Source organism: Crinia signifera, chromosome 8 (assembly GCF_055691185.1).
Source record: "Crinia signifera chromosome 8, ASM5569118v1, whole genome shotgun sequence".
NCBI classification, from domain to species: domain Eukaryota; kingdom Metazoa; phylum Chordata; class Amphibia; order Anura; family Myobatrachidae; genus Crinia; species Crinia signifera.
Window position 1 is genome coordinate 121,931,815 of NC_139224.1, and position 17,622 is coordinate 121,949,436.

General features: G+C 43.5%; 1 protein-coding gene across 2 annotated transcripts in view; it reads left to right on the forward strand.

The window, feature by feature from the left end:
- DIPK1A (divergent protein kinase domain 1A) overlaps window positions 1-17,622 on the forward strand; it is a 100,323-nt gene that overhangs the window by 17,415 nt on the left and 65,286 nt on the right. Inside the window, exon 1 of one of the 2 annotated variants that reach the window (XM_083157088.1) lies at window positions 5,119-5,141. The exons of the other annotated variant lie outside the window; for it this stretch is intronic. The gene's annotated coding sequence lies outside the window, so the exon portion shown is untranslated. Of the gene's footprint in view, window positions 1-5,118; window positions 5,142-17,622 lie in introns of those variants that run through there. 2 annotated transcript variants of the gene reach the window in all.

Below are 17,622 nucleotides of genomic sequence, written 5' to 3' on the forward strand. Positions count from 1 at the left end.
TGAAGTGCCCCCCCTAAAAAAATTTTTGCTGAAAAACACGTCAACCTTTTTATGTGTTGACCCATTTCTTGTGCTGACCTTTTGTCAAAGTTGATACGTTGGTATCGACATATTGTCTGTCAGCCACCCGGATACTATTTAAAACCATGAATGTTTCTTTGTATTGCTGCGGATATCTAGTTTCTGTTGGTTTCCCTAACAATTATACAATTTTTTATTTTGGGCGAATGATAGAGTGCAGGCGGGAGCCTTGCGTGGCCTCATGGAGAGGAGGCGTGGCATCATAAAAGGAGACATTACACGTTATGGAACACACCGTAATGCCCATTACAGAATATGACACAATCTGGACCCCACAGGCTGCTCCCCTGTATTATAATAGTAACTGGACCCCACAGGCTGATCCCCTGTATAAAAACAGCACACAACAGGTTTCTCCCCCTGTACGATAATAACAGGACCACACAGGCTGCTCCCCCCGACTAATAAAGCCAGATTCCATGGAACAAAAATATCTTTAGCAACAGTTAACTGTGCACTATTTCTCTGTTGCTAAAGATATTTTTGGACCTGACTGAGCAGATATTAAAAGATGACAAAAGGCCAGACACTGTCAGGCTGACAGGACTTACTGGAGTTAGATCATATACCGGGCGGTACCGCTACGCCGCTTGTTAGGGATGGGGTAAGCTGCCTCCTCCTCACACTCTCTGCTGCAGCAGCAGCCCTGAATGCGCAGCATGATCGCGCACGGTGGAGGGGGAGGTTGGTGCCGGTGGGTGAGCGTGAGGATGCGCAAGAGTGTGCACTGCAGGCAGGGTGGAAGTGTCCTTACAGTATAGCGGCTGCGGGTATGATGTGATTGATCAGCAGTACTATGGCGGCCCAGCGGAACTCAAATTTGGGCCACCTGGCCATAGGCCATACGCTTTGAGCCCCGGCCGTTGGAGACGGCAGGCTCAGTACCAGGGAGTGAGGCAGAGGACTCCATGCTGGCAGCTGTGCGCTGTCACGCATGCAGCTGTGTGGTACCTTGCCACACCCCTCACTGGCAGCAGACAATCTCCTGCCTCCACCATCTGCAGCAGTGGAGGTAACAGGGGGCTCGGGGTATACACACCCTGCACACCTCACTTCTTCACACTACAGCACATGCTAATGCTTATTCTTATCTTCATGTAGAGATTTATCAAAGCGTACAGATTTACCAAAGCATGGAGAGGGAGAAAGTAAATAGAGATAATGGGCCTGATTCAGCAATAGACAGATTAGTAAAGCCAAACACAAGCAGCTTTGCAAATCCATCAACTAAAAATGCCAATGCAGAACTGCTCCTTGCTGGACTTGTAATCCTAGTGCTGCGACCAACATAGCGATGAATGGTTGTGTTGCTTCGTGGATATGGCCTCCTCTTACTTAGCCATCATATGGTGACTTGGGAGGCCATGAGGTATGCATTCAAAATCGCAGATCCTGGCCTTGCCACTCCTTGAAAGTGGGGCGACATGCACCCATTTCCAGAAATGCCAATCAGGCAAAGGCAGAAGGGGGGACTGCATACAAGCACTTCTCCAGGGTCCAATTGGAAATCTACATGGGCAGTGACAATGGCATTCCAAGAAATAATCTGGCCCAAAGTCCTGACCAATCGGGTACTAACTCTCAATGTACAGGCTGTTGTTTGAAAAATAGTTAGAAGCTGATTGGTTTGTACCATTTATATCTCTAAGAATGTAATAAATAATACCCCTTTTACACCGCCGCAAAACCCCAGGTCATTGGCGAGTCAGACCCGGGTTAGCGACAGTGTAAATGGGTCACGTCGTGTCCCTTTACACAGGACATCTACCCAGGTCCTAAACTGGGTAGAAGACTGCTAGGACCTGGGTAGAGGGCGGTGTAAACGGGTACGCCGGGTCATCCGACCTGGCTCCCGTTTACATGAATGGGGGACGTCCAACCTGCGGACCGCAGCATCTGCAGGTTGGGTGGAGGGGTACACACAGCCTCCGCTGCTTTCTGCTATACTCTACAGACAGCAGCGGAGGAGGTGAATGGATGCCTGTGTGTGGCATCCATTCACCTCCCGGACAGGGGCTGGGGGGGTGTACGGGGCTGACGGCATCCCAGCAGATTACCTTAGTGCTGGGCTTGCGCCCAGCGCAGCGGTCCGGGTCCCAGTGGCGGCGATCGGCGCTTGGAGATGACGTCATCTCCAAGCGGTGGCTAGGGGATGCGGCGGTGTAAAAGGGATAACTGCAGGGTTGCACCCGGCTTGAAGCGGGGATCAAAAACCCAGGTGCGACCCAGCGTTTTTGGTGTAAAAGGGGTATAAGTGTGAACAAGCCATTAGGCTGCAACATTTCTCAATATGTGATGTATATTTTACCACCCAGATGTTATTGTGTCTCCGATGTGAGGGTCTGTTGACTTTTCCTGCAGTAAGTAAGGGAAAACTTGCAGGACAAGAATAAAATGTAAAATAATAGAAAACCCAGGCTTCCATGCCAGAGCAGTTGGTCTGTCTCTTATGAATGTACTTTAATGAGAGCAAATGCAATTGCCTTGGTGCCTGCAAATTGCATTTTTTCCATAGGGAAATATTGTATGCCTTTCCCTTAATTGTTATTACCATGTTTTTGTAAAGTGCGGTCTTAATGTTAAAGGCAGTGCTTTGAGTTTAGTATATCAATTTCCCTGTTAATAACTGCAGTGTTTCCTATAGTACACTTCACCTCCTTAGGCATTCCATAAAAATAAGTATTCAGATGAACGCATAGTTTTCCTTATGGGACACTCATTTGTCCTTAGTACAGTGCCCAAATCAATATGGCAGGTTCCTACTTGACAAAGCTCTAGATTATAGTGCTACAGGAAGGCATTCTTCATGCCAAATTACTTTTCAAAACATTTAAATAGTATTCTTTACTATTACTCCATCTTTTTCCTCCTCTTTGCCTGCTTTCACACTCTCTTAACGTTTTTTAGATTTATTTTTGAAATGTCATTGTTAGTTCTGTATTTATTTGATACAAAAGCTGTATAAGAGTAATGGGGCCTACACACATGCCGATATTAAGGCATTTTCTAAGCAACTTTACTTAGTTTGGCAAAGTCGGTTGGAAAATGCCCCTACATCGGTGTTTGTGTAGAGGCTATAGCGACAGCAATGCGCGTCCCCACGCTTTGCTGTCCGAGATTGACGGACAGTGTCCATCAATCTCGCTGGTCGCCAGTGTTCTTAGTGTGGTAGGGAATATAAATTGTTAGCTCCACTGGGGCAGGGACTGATGTGAATGGCCAAATATTCTCTGTAAAGTGCTGCTCAATATGTGTGCGCTATATAAATAACTGGAAGAAAATATCTACTAATGCTGGGTACACAGTAAATTATGTGTACCTAGCAACGGCACGATACATCACACCGTCCATGCACGATGCAATTAGTACATAGACCCCCCAAAGTACCAACCAGCTCCTTTAATTTTTAAACACAACCTGTGACATGGCATTAGGATATCATTGGCTGTTACTTTATTTTACTCCATTTTATCTCTCTCCTGCTTAGTACATAGACCCCCTCTAGTAGGAGTTTGTATAAGCTTGTTTGTTTTTGTATTGTTGGGTATACTACATAGTTAGTATAGTTAGTAATCAGAGGGAAAAGGGGAAGGGAAATTCCTTATGCACAGGGTACACGCAATTAAATACCTTTAAATCAACAGTGATATTCAGGCAAATATTTTAGCATTAATCCACATTATAGGTTTGATACGCATGTATCAGTCACTCTAGTGCAGGTGCTCCCTACAGAGTAGGGATATTATAGACAGCAAAGAAGAAAAGTACTTTCCATATGTTTCTAAAGGAAAAAAAATTATATATTTTCAGTATTTTTTTTTTCTTTCCTGCAACGAAGGAGAGAGTACTTTGTTCTATACTGCATAGTTCTAATGGGGCCTATACATGGGGCGATTTCAGCCCATTTTGTAAGCAATCTGACTAGATCACTTAGAAAATGGCCCCACATCGCTCTGTGTGTAGGGGTCATAGCGATACGCTGTCGCTGGGTGAATGAGATCCTGAACGTAGGATAAATCTAGTAATATCTCAGAGCAGGGCCAGTGTTGTCACCAGAGAACATTGGCCCTGTCAGATTGCTCAGCACATGTCGCTGACACATCGCTGTGTGAGCTAGCATCACTCATATCGCTCAGCACAGTAGCCCCGTGTGTAGGCCCCATTAGTGTTTTCTCTTTCATCCAGCAGGGGCCACTGGCGTTCACAATGGGTAATCGAGCGATCGCCGTATCTGATTCTTCACTACGACCGAGCAGAACTAAGGACGAATCCCACTTTTCTATCTAAGGTGGTTTCGTGAGGGATCTGGAGAGTCAGCAACGCTGGATGTCGTACAGGCGTTACGGATTTATGTGGCCAGGACGTCGTCAGTTTGTAAGACAGACTGCCTGTTTGTTCTTCATGGCGCAGTTAAATGGGGATGGCCTGCTTCCTAGCAGACCCTAGCCAGGTGGATAGGTTCCACTATTCGGATGGCTTATACGCAGGCGGGTAAAAGACCACCCTCATCTTTGACGGCCCATTCTACAAGAGCGGTGGGCACTTCATGGGCAGCACACAGGGGTGCTTCTATTTCGCAACTTTTCAGGGCTGCAACTTGGTCCTTGGTAAATTCTTTCATTAGGTTTTACAAATTTGACACCTTTGCTTCAGCTTCCACATCAGTGGGACGTTTGGTTTTGCAGGATCCATCGAGCTTTCCCTGCCAGGGGATTGACTTTGGAACCTCCCCATTGTGAACGCCAGTGGCCCCTGCTGGATAAAAGAGAAAATGGGATTTTGGTACCTACCGGTAAATCCTTTTCTCTGAATCCGCAGGGGCCACTGGCCTCCCACCCTGCTTGTGGGATCTGCCTGTTTTTGTTCCGGTTTATGGTTGTTCTAAGTTTTTGTATGATGTTTTATGTTGCTCTGCTTCTATCACCTCTCGTTCCCAAAAATTCCTAACTGGGGGTTGCTTTTTTTTTTTTTTATAAGTGTGCCTAGCTCCCAGCAAGCCAGCTCAATTACCCATTGTGAACGCCAGTGGCCCCTGCGGATTCAGAGAAAAGGATTTACCAGTAGGTACCAAAATCCCATTTTTTTCATCCACTTTCTTACTATTCCTATCATGTCTTTACATCAATCAATACAATTCTGAGAAGAGTATAATATGCTGATTACACTGCGTAGACTTATTATGTTCATGTGTGTTTTTCTTTCTGCTAGGCCTAAAGTGCACGTTTGTTTATTTGAAGAACAGTTTGGGGTGAGACAGCGCTATCCTGTTTGTGTTGGTGCTTGGACGTGTGTAAATGAGGAAAGAATGGAAATTCAGAAATAGATAAAATAATGTAGATTTATTAGATAGTTGAAAGGGAAAAAAATATATATATATGCAAGCAACTGAAGTGAAATGTTCAATGTTGATCTTGCACCAGACTCTGGTGTTCGAGGGATGCTTAGGGTTGGGAGTCTGAATTACCCTAAGGGTAAATGGGTACCTCTGTGGGTATTACTTGGTGTTGTAATTACACATGTGAGGGCTCCCCAGAGTGGGGGATTCCTAGGGCAAGTGTCACCAAATGAGTTGTCCCAAACGGGTTTTAAGATAGTCTGTACTAGACTTCTTTGGCTCCCGTAGGTCCTGGAACAGGACCTACGGTCTCACTTGATGATTTGTCCTAGGAATGGAATCTGGGTGATGGGGTGGTGGTGTTTGTGATTCAGCAGGGAGGTGCCTTATGGGCTTCGGGCGATTCGTATTGAACCCCCTTACAATCTCATAGGTGACGACACCTATGCCCTCTCTGCTTACTACACTGTCCTGGTATCAAATGTCTTGGGTAGATGAACTGCTAGCGGCGTCCCGCATCGCAGTCTGGTGTGCAGTGTGACTCACGGTTCTGGCGGGGATCGGGTGATGCTGTCTGCGGGGATGTCTGTGTCCTGTTCGGTCCCCGGAGCTTCCCTCTTCCTCCGTGTTGATGCGTGTCACAGCGTGCCTCCGGTCACTTCCGGGTCTCGGATCTCACGAGACTTCGGGTGCCGGGTTCACAGCGCTTGTGCAGTGCGCTTGTCTGTTCTGGATCCCTGCTGGGGTAAAAGTCACTTGATAGGTATTGAGGTGTCTGTATAAGCAACGCGTTTCGGCTCCACTGGCCTTTTTCAAGCATGAAAAAGGCCAGTGGAGCCGAAACGCGTTGCTTATACAGACACCTCGATACCTATCAAGTGACTTTTACCCCAGCAGGGATCCAGAACAGACAAGCGCTGTGAACCCGGCGCCCGAAGTCTCGTGAGATCCGAGACCCGGAAGTGACCGGAGGCACGCTGTGACACGCATCAACACGGAGGAAGAGGGAAGCTCCGGGGACCGAACAGGACACTGAGACATCCCCGCAGACAGCATCACCCGATCCCCGCCAGAACCGTGAGTCACACTGCACACCAGACTGCGATGCGGGATGCTGCTAGCAGTTCATCTACCCAAGACATTTGACACCAGGACAGTGTAGTAAGCAGAGAGGGCATAGATGTCGTCACCTATGAGATTGTAAGGGGGTTCAATACGAATCGCCCGAAGCCCATAAGGCACCTCCCTGCTGAATCACAAACACCACCACCCCATCACCCAGACTCCATTCCTAGGACAAATCATCAAGTGAGACCGTAGGTCCTGTTCCAGGACCTACGGGAGCCAAAGAAGTCTAGTACAGACTAAAACCCGTTTGGGACAACTCATTTGGTGACACTTGCCATAGGAATCCCCCACTCTGGGGACCCCTCACAGGTGTAATTACAACACCAAGTAATACCCACAGAGGTACCCATTTACCCTTAGGGTAATTCAGACTCCCAACCCTAAGCATCCCTCGAACACCAGAGTCTGGTGCAAGATCAACATTGAACATTTCACTTCAGTTGCTTGCATATATATATATTTTTTTCACTTTCAACTATCTAATAAATCTACATTATTTTATCTATTTCTGAATTTCCATTCTTTCCTCATTTTCACACGTCCAAGCACCAACACAAACAGGATAGCGCTGTCTCACCCCAAACTGTTCTTCAAATCTAACTAAAAAGGGACAGGGATACCCTTAACGAGACTAGCAGCACCTGTAACTAGCTTAAAGTACATACAAGCTGAGCGCAGTTGTGTAAATTTCTCTCCTTAAACACGTTTGTTTATTGCACAGGTTCTTGTGTTCTGTCCTCAGGACCCCACACAGTTCACATTTGTCCAAGTCTCCTCACAGAACCGCAAGCGATAATGAAATCCACCACTGCACATCTTTGAAAATGTATCACTGAGTAAAGACTACACCTCTGTACCTGCTAGGTCGACGTCCTTATGGTGCCCACACATGGTGCGATTCTCTCATGCGATTTTATCTTTTTAGTTCAAATCACAATGCCTCTCTAGTTCAAATCACACCATGTTTATTTTCCCCTAGGATATGATGCGCGCTCCACTGTAGGCAACATCGCAAGGCAAAATAGTATGTGCATATAGGTATTTTTGTACTACAGCACATACTATAGTACTACATACTATTATTGTAGTGTAGTTTAAAATCTGATTCAAATCTCATGTAGTCCAAATCGCATAGCACACATTGTATAGGCGGAAATCGCACCTAGCACACATCTCTGTGTGTGGGCTCAATGAGGATTGAAGACCACTGAGTAATACCCCTATTCCACTATACAAGCCGGATCTCACTCTGGATTTGAAAACCTTTCCCACTAGCGTCCCGACCCGGCATCATCCCAGGTGGGTGACTTCATTGGGAGGTTAGAGCATCTCCCAGCGGCGGCTTTTACATTGCAATGAACGGCACCTGGGTCTTACCCGTTACCACTGCCTCTGGACCCGGGAGCTTCCTGAGTCCAACCCAGGTTGTTACCTGGGTTGGATTGCCAGGAAACTTGGCCCAGGATTTTTACCAGAATGCATTTCCACTAGCAAAAAACCCAGGTTGATGAACTTCCCCACGCAAAATCCCAGGTTATGTTTGCTAGTGAAAAAGTTTTATTCATATGTTTCTGAAAGAGAAAATATATATTTTCAGTCTTTTTTAATTAGTTTCATTTAATTTTGACCAGTGCCACAGTGGCTATACATTGATATTTGCATAATTTTAATTGGTGCCCATCAAATGTTCCATTTTATTTATTTTTTTTGTTCTTTGCTAATAAGGTTCAGTTTCTTACAGTGAACAGTACTCTATGGCACATACTATTTGTGCAATTAATTTGAGTTTCCTAAGGCTTTTCAGGAGGTAGAATATTTTCCTGTATCAATCGGCATTGATGCCAAATTTTTACCTTGAAATTGGTCAATTTGAAATAAACACCCAAGGCTTTCCACTTGCTAGATTACTTTACGCTCTCATGCTGAATAGCATTTTATTGGCAGTTTTAATGATCATGCACAAAGGAAAAAAAAAACATTTTACTGGCAGTTTTAGCGATCGTACAATGCCTGGTCCAACAACGGAAATAATTATTTCCAATGACCACATAAGTATTTGTGTTGCCACTTGCATAGTGGAGCATTATTGCACTGCTGAATGCTACCTGTTCTATTTATTGCATTTACTGCAGGTGAACGCATTAGAAAAGTTTAGATGAGGTGAATATGAAGAAAAAAAAACAGATTTTACTAATGTAATTGTTTTGCTTGTAATTTATAGTAAATTTTTTGTTCCAAGCAATTTTCGTAACTACCATCGCAGCCACCGCACACTTGGTATACACCTGCACATGAGATTCTCATCCTCTGGCACATCGCCTACCACATGGTCTGTCATATTTTCAGGCAAAATAATTTCATTCCTCATGATGGCTGATGTCCATTTGATAATTCAGATCAACAGACATTTCAGCATGTCATTAAAGGAAGATTGAATATCCTTTAGCTCTGTGAAGTAAAGGTCTGAGGAGGAGAAAAAAAAATATATTTAATGGTAAGGATGCTTTCAAAAAAAGAAGTGTTAATCGTTTATTTCTATCAATTAACAAAATGCAAAGTGAATAAACTGAAGAGAAATAATCAATATTTATTGTGACCACACTTTGCCTTCAAAATAGCATCAATTCTTTGGGTGCCGGATGACTGACTGGCAGCCGGGATTCCGACAGTCATTACACCGATGTCGGAATCCCGACTGCTAAAACACCAACAGACGGGCAGCAGCTATTCTACCTCGTGGGGGTCGAAGACCCCAAAAGATGGAGTATAGAATAGGTGGCGAGCGTAGCGAGCCACTGTGCCAGCAGTCTGACGAGCGCAGTGAGCCCTGCTGTCTGAGTCCGGGCAGTCAGGATTTAGATGTCAGGCTTTGTCAGAATCCCGACTGTCGGTGTGTTATACCACACCCCAATTCTTCTAGGTACACTAAAGCCCCATATACACTGGGTGATATTGGTCACAATATAGCTCAGGAAGGGCTTTCTGAGTACCTAGTTCGTAGACTCCATATCGTTAGCAATGCACGCTCGTTGACCACCTCCCTCGTCTGAACATGTTCAGATGAGGGATTCTTTGTTAACAACTGTCATGCTGCAGCCGCACCATGACCTTCGCTCCCCCCGCCTTCGCTCCCTTTCCAACCTGGCATCAGCAAGAGTGTATGCACTTGTCGATGCTGGCACCATGCTGGGTCCCCACCCTGCCAATATCAGCGGTGTTGGGGACTCTTTTAATGTGTCTGGGGCTTTACCAACAGTTTTGAAGGAACTGTCTAGAGAGGTTTTTCCAAACATCTTGGAGTAATAACCACAAATCCTCTGTGGATGTAGGCTTTTCTGTCTTTTCATGTTATCCCAGACAGACTATCAATGATGTTGAGATCATGGCTCTGTAGGGGCAATATTATCACTTCCAGGACTACTTTTTCTTCTTTATGCTGAACATGCTTAAAGACATTGGCTGTAGTTTTGGGGTCTGGCATGGTGAATTTTTTTTCCCCTGAAGACAGAGCAGCACCCTGCATAGAATGCTCTTTATAGACTGCATAGGGCATATGAAGAAGGCTGGGGTATGTACTGTCCTATCTGCTTTAACGGCAGATATGGCTACAAAAACTTGTTTCTACCGCTTTCAAACATGGCCCAGGAATTTGCTGGGTCTAGCAAGCTGGCAAATTCCCTGGTTTAGCTCCATAATCATGTATTTGTGAAAGAGGTATAAGTGACATTTTATTTTCACCTTTCCGTGTATGAATCCTAAACTAATTTAATAATTTTACAAGGGATTTCAATTGTAAAGCGCAACTGAATATGCTGCGCTATATAAGAAACTGTAAATAAGTCATTTAAAGAAGAATAATTGCATGCACAACTAAGAAGAATAGCGCTTCAAAGCCATATGTTGTTTCACCTTCTTAGGCTGTTACTTTTTTGTTACCCACCCTCAGACCTCAAATAGTAATAATCCGCTTCTGAAAAGCAGAAGTGATTTGTCTTTTTTGAAATTTCACTCAGCTGCAGCAGGTGATAGTAAAATAAATAGAAGTTTGATTAGAAGCCTTACTAGCCTTTTTATAGATGGGGAAATAAAGGGGAATAACTTTAAATGTGGTTTCAAATCAAATAATGGGGAAAGATACCGGTCTCACTTCAGCAGCTGGTTCCAATCATGACTGACTCCTGTATGAAATGTAAAGCAGTCATGCTACTTCACGTCTTTAAAGGAGAAAAAAGTTTTTTTTTCCAGTCTCCTAGGTATCTTCTAATGAGTCCAAGGGGTTTCTTTTAGGACCACACTGACCTTGGTGTAGGTCCCTATATACACATATCTTTTTCTTTGTTTTTCGTATCCCACTCTCCAAAAGGTCCCAAACTTTACACAGGTCAGTCAATTATACTGACCTTGGGAGCAGTCCCTACTTTCACATACAGGTATCTTTTTGGGGTAGGCAAATCTTCATAAATCAAACCAGCACACTCAAACAGAAAGTGGACTGACCTGTATGACAGTCCCTATGTTCATGTAGCGGTATCTTTATCACCAAACTCTTCCCACTTCAGGATACGAGAGATGCCAGTAGTCCGGAATGAGTAGGATCCTTTGCGGGCTCGCTGCGCTCGCCACACAGCGGGCCTTGTGCCACGCCGCGCTTGGCACACTATTTTATTCTCCCAATGCCGGACAAAGTGCCGGCATTGCAGCGGTCGGGATTCCGGCGTCAGTATTTCGACCGCCGGGATTCTGACCACCGGCATATTGACCGCATCCCCTATATCATAAAGACATAGGCAAAATTTGATTACATGTACAGATGACAATGAGTTTTTTTTTAACAATGTAGTGGGTACGCATCATACGTGATATGCATGATAATATTGCTAAAGATATCATTATTGTGCATAATGTCAGGAAATATCTTATAGTGTGTACCCAGTTTAACTCTGAGTCCCATAAATTCCTGTTTTGTATACATTCTGATCAGATTATAAGGTACATACAGTATATGTCATTTGGGCGCACACTATAGTTACTATGCTCATACTCTCACTATCCATGTCGGCATGGAGTTGATTTTATATAGTGTGGTGAGCACAGTAAGCCACCGAGCCCGAAGCGTGGCGAGCATACGCGTAAAACTAATCAAATAGGTTAGTGGGCGCCCAACTAACATATAAGTACCGATTATAACTTTAACAAATGCCAAAAAAAACTCAATCAGTGGGATGATGAATAATTATTACCTTATTCTTTTCTATTAAATCCATGCGACATGGTCACCTTTTCAGAATGATGCTCCCTATATAACTTTGGTTATCAGCACCTGCACCATAGAGTGAGTGAGCATTACATTAGGTGGTCTATAAGTCATGAGTGCAGCTCCACTCTGCTGAATGTCAAAGCTGGGTAGCAAGTCATCCACTTTGTGTAGAGAGGTAGATATATAGTTATAGAAGTATATACTTAGGTAAGCATATAGACATATAGAAAAAGTACAACTATACAGATCAAGAAACATTAAAGGGTACAACATATTCTAGGTAAGTTGTTTTTCTTTGTTCACGTTTACACACCACCCAAAAGTTGGCAGCATTGACCTGAGAGACACACATCTGAAAAGGGCCATGACTTCATTGGAATGTCGCACTTGTGATCCATGCCTCTCTCTTCTGTCGCTGTGGCAACAAGGCCTGTGCTCTGTGAGCTATTGAAATGCCCCCGGTCCATCTTTCTCTCGTAAATGGACATTGTGCATGGCATCTATTCACCTGTTGTCGGTTGACAACAATCTATCACTATCCACTATCCACTATCCCCCCCCCAAAAAAAAAAACAACAACAACGCTCTGTTCTGCGATAATCCGGAAAGTCTGGAGGTATGCATTTATTTGTGTATTAATAATTGCAGAAGTTTTAACTAAGGCGGTTGCAAATACTACATTTTAGTTGACCACCTCTTGCGAAGTAACAAACTCAATATATCCAAGTAAATATGTGTTTTACTTCCAACTATCATATGTAAATGAATAGATCAGACTCCCAATATGTACATGGGAACAAAATGTCCTGGAAATGTTGCTAGGACATTTACCTTGCAGTGAGCAGATAGGGCTGGAATAACATAGACTGTAGGAAACAGAAACAAGTGTGAGTCAGAAGGATTATGGGAAACGGTGACAATATAAGGGTGTATCTCATTAGCCCCAATGCATTTTTGCCTGAAAAGAAAAAAGGTCATTATCTGTAGTTTCCACTTTTGTGGTTGGCATGGTTCAGTAGGGTGGTCTGTCTCTATAGTGCCAGAATGAGATGACGTTACAGTACACATTCTCTTCTATGATATCTTCTTTTTTTTCCTGCTCTGCTTTTGGGCCAGATGTATCAAGCTTCAAAAAGTGACAAAGTGAAGAGTGATAAACAACCAACCAATCAGCTCCTAATAGTCATTTTTCAAACTCAGCCTGTAAAATGAGTTTGCACTCCCCCACCGCTTTGGTGGACAAGATGCCAATACATCTTGTCAATGTCCCTTCCTGCTTCGCCTCGTTAATGAGTGTTAAGTGTTCTAGTGCTATAATACATCTTTGCATCCACTGAACTTGGTGTTCCTGGCTTGCTCTCTACACCTGTGACCATATATGTGCATATAATGTGGGGTTAAACTATTTATATTCCCCGTAGCTACACTCCTTGGAAAATCTTGATATTTCCTAAACATTCTGGCTCGCCTGTTAGGTTGTGGTAATGATATCTCTGACATTGTTCATTGCACCGTAACGCGTATTTGTGTAACTAGCCTTCTAGACCACAGGGACCTAAACTGTACATGTTGTAATGTGGCCTACCTCATACATTGACATAGTTTTCCAAGGGTGCAGTCTGTTTGCCAACAACTCCTTGACGGCCAAACCTGATATTATATTGGTAAAGTGTAACCCTCCGCAATACTTGGAACTTCAATTCGGTTACTCCCATTACTTCATTATTGTTTCTCTATATGCAGAGGAGTTATATGAAATATGTCAAGTAAAACCATAGAAATATGTATTTAAATACAGTGTCCAAAGTAAAATGTACATGTGTGAACACATTCAGGGATATTTATGGAAAATGTTACAGAAGAAATAGTCATTTGCCAACAATTGATTGTTGTCTACCGGTATATTTATTTGAATTGCATTTGAAAAAGGAAAGGAAATGTATGAGCAGCAGAGCACAATACTGCAGTTAGTAACGTGTTCCTGTTGTTTTATAGACCGTGTGGCCTGCCCTAAGGTATTACTGCACATTTACTACTAGAGAAGTGTAGAGTTACTGAGGATTAATGTTACTTGCAGAGATAATCTCAGTGTAAATATCTTTTTCTGATCTCCTCGTAAACTGGTGCTAAAAAAAAAAGGAAATACAGGTACAGTAACAAGATAAAGGCATTGCGGATGGTCATGGGTTCAATTCCCACCATGACCCTAACTGTGCAGGGTTTGTATAGTCTCCCCGTGCTTGTGTGGGTTTCCTCCGGGTACTCCAGTTTTCTTCCACAATGCAAAAATATACTGGTAGGTTAATAGCTTCCTAACAAAATTAACCCTGGAATGAATGTGTGTGCATGTACATGTGGTAGGGAATATAGATTGAAAGCGCCACTGGGGCAGCGATGGATTCTATGTAAAGCACTATATACATAACATAATACAATAAATCGAGGAAAACTGTTTTTTGGAGATGCCTGCTGAAAAGTATATAAAATACCTGAGCCAGCCAACATTTTTTAGTGTATATTAATGAAAGTTTATACACGGAGCATTACACGAGGTGCAAGAAATAAAGAATTGAGGGGTAGATTTATTAAGCTCAGTGAAGTGGCCGATCAGCTCCTAACTGTCATTTTTCAAAGCAAGCCTGTAACTTCACAGTTAAGGTGCCCATGCACGGTAGAATTGCTGGGTGCGATGAGATCGGCCAGACATCTCAACGCACAGCTCAAAAAGTATATGTGCTGCATACTGTATACTTTTTTGTACTAGATCTCATCTCATCTCATTGCATCGCAAAACATATGAGATACAATGCGATGCAAAATAGTCCAAATTGTATACAATAATTGTACCGTGTATGTATTAGCTGATTGGCTGGTGATAAAGTACCAGCCACATTATAACTTCACAGATCTTAATAAATCTGCTCCTCAGTATTGAATTTAAAAAAAAAATTACAAAAAAAAACACAAAACTTTTTTTTATTTTTTTCTGATGGGTGTTTGTGTGAGAGTTTACCATAAAAATAACAGCCTGCGTTGTTATTTAACAATGGAAGTAATACTGTAACATAACTATGTCCCTAGTATTATTATTAGAGACATGGTAAATATTTCTATGGTACTACTATAGTCTATATTACCCACATAACCATATAGCCTCATTGGGAAAATACAATTGTATTAACAAATAATACACTGTAAAATGTTTCAAATGGACAATACACTAAGAAAAATAAAAATGTGAAATAATTATACAACTAAAGCTGGGAATACATTCTGGATTTATCATCCCAATCCACAGATTATGCATAGTGTACGGCTGCAGTGATGTTCGGAACATCAGGCAGGAAGAATCTTCCAGCATGCCTGGCTGACCTGATCATTGCTCATCCACATCTGGCAGTGTATGTGCTACCAGATGCAGGAGGTACTGGGAAATGTTTTCTAACGACGGAGGTAGGAGGGAAGCAGATCTTGGCAGATGTGCTAACCATTAAATAGAAAAAGATAAAGTACCAGCCAGTTAGCTCCTGACTGTCATCACACAGGCGGTGTTTGAAAAGTTACAGTTAGGAGCAGGTTGATAGTTTTATCATTCTCCATTTGATCACTTATCAAGGCTTAGTACATATATGCCACGGTGGGGAGATATACAGTAGTGTAATTTTACAAGTTGTGAAAAGTTATGTCCCCATACATCAGCAGCAGAATGCCAAAATGTCCTTATCCCCTGAAATACAGGTGGGGGATCGGGCATCTTAAACGTAAGAAAAAATGCAGATCCCCTGATATTGACAGAAAACAGTCAGGATCAGCAAATCGAGAATTTGGAACCTGTTCAATATTCCTTAGGTCATAAATAGTTTAGAGAACTGACCATATACAGTATAATGCAAGTTAATGAATGCAATTCTTCAAGCTGCTAGGCTTATCGGGATTCGATTCAAAGTGAAATATGGACAAAGCAAATGTGTTAATCTATAAATACACTAGGCAGTGGCGTAGCTATGTTTTGGGCGCCCCCCCGCAGCCTTACCTATCGCGCTGGTCCCGGCGGCTCCGTTCTTCTGCTGAGGACCACCACAAAATGGCCGCCCCCATACAGCAGACAGTTTCAGAGAACAGTGTGCTGTATGGGGGCGGTCATTTTGTGGTGGTCCTCAGCAGAAGAACGGAGCCACCAGGACCAGCGAGATAGGTAAGTCTGCAGGGGATTGGGGGGGGGGGGGGAACTATAGACCGCAGCCCCCGGCACCCCCACATGCACAGCGCCCCCCTGCGGTGGCGGGGGCTGCGGTGCTATAGTTACGCCGCTGACACTAGGAATTTTACTTCTCTTGAAAATGCACGCATACATACAGATGTATCAGGCTACATCTTTGCAGGATAGAATCGCCCGCCCCCACCAGCGTCCGGATATTGCCAGTGGCGCTCGCGCGCCCCGTGGCAACGGAGCCTGCCACCGTTCCCCGCCGTCGCCGCCCCCCCCCCCCCTTCCCGAACTGGGCAGCGTCTCCCTGAAGCGGAGACTGGCACGGAGACGCTGACCAACCCGTGCGTCCCAGTCCCTATCGCCGGCGCTCACCAGTGAATGGGATCTGGCGGGAGCCGTCAAAGGATGAAGCCTGCTACATCTGTATGTCTAGCTATTGTTACTATTGATACCATGTGGCCAAAAAAGTTTGTTTTATCCTATGGATTTAAAGGGGTATTAATATTATATTAATATTATATACAAAACTAGGTGCGTTTTGTATTTAATATTATTGCTAGAGATGTAAATTGCAGAAGACGCTGCGACTTTGAAAAGTGCTGCTTTGTAACTTAACCAGCAACTCTCATCAGCAGTAAGCACAAGAACATGGCGCAGTCAGCACTTTATTGTGCAGAATGTGAGCAGCATCCAACACTTGTGAAGTTGGGAAGAGAAATCAGAATTTCATATGCATGTAACATTATGTGTTGTATTACTTTCTGCTCTGTTTATTATAAACGATCTAAAGTTTCCGGTATAATGTTAATGTTTTCCAATTTTTATATACATTGCTTTGAGAAAGCCGCAATGATTTTTATTATGAGAAACTAAACAGGCTGTGTGCACAATTATTCAGGACAGTATTGGAAGCTCTTCAGTTATCAAAGCCATGTTGTAACCTTTCCTAACAAAACATTGTTTCAGTGCTTACAATTCACTTAAACTATGAAAGGGGATACTTACAGATGAACTAACCCTCCCTTACTATGGCCTAACCCTAACCCCCTTCCCTGCAGCCTATCCCTCCCCACTAGTCCCTAACCCTCCATTCTTAGTTTCTAACTCTATCCCTCAATCCCTGCAGCATAACCCTGTGTCCCCCTCTAATACCTAAACGTATCCCATTTCATGGCCCAATTCATATGTCCAGGATGACAGCGGTTGGTATTGTGACTGCCAGAATCCCATTCACCAGAATCCCCTGACTTTATTGACCACCGGCCTAGCCTGATTGTCATGCAAATGAGCATGTTGTGTCACTCCTAGGCTGCTGCCCTACATGACTAGTGGGCAATCCACCACTGGGTACAGGCATGGACTGTACACTGGCTTCAGGTAACAAGGATGAGAGCCTCCTATTTGATACAGTACATGTAAGGGAGGTAGGTAGCATACGCTGAGCCTGCCTAAAAATAGACCTGCGTTATGAAATATTTTTTAGATGATATTAATACCGTTTGTAATTTTTTACATATTAGATGATGTAGCATCAATCAGTGTTTAAACTTATTTATTGAAATTTACTGATCTCCTGCAGCACTCTGGGATATCTTGTTATGATTATGTTAT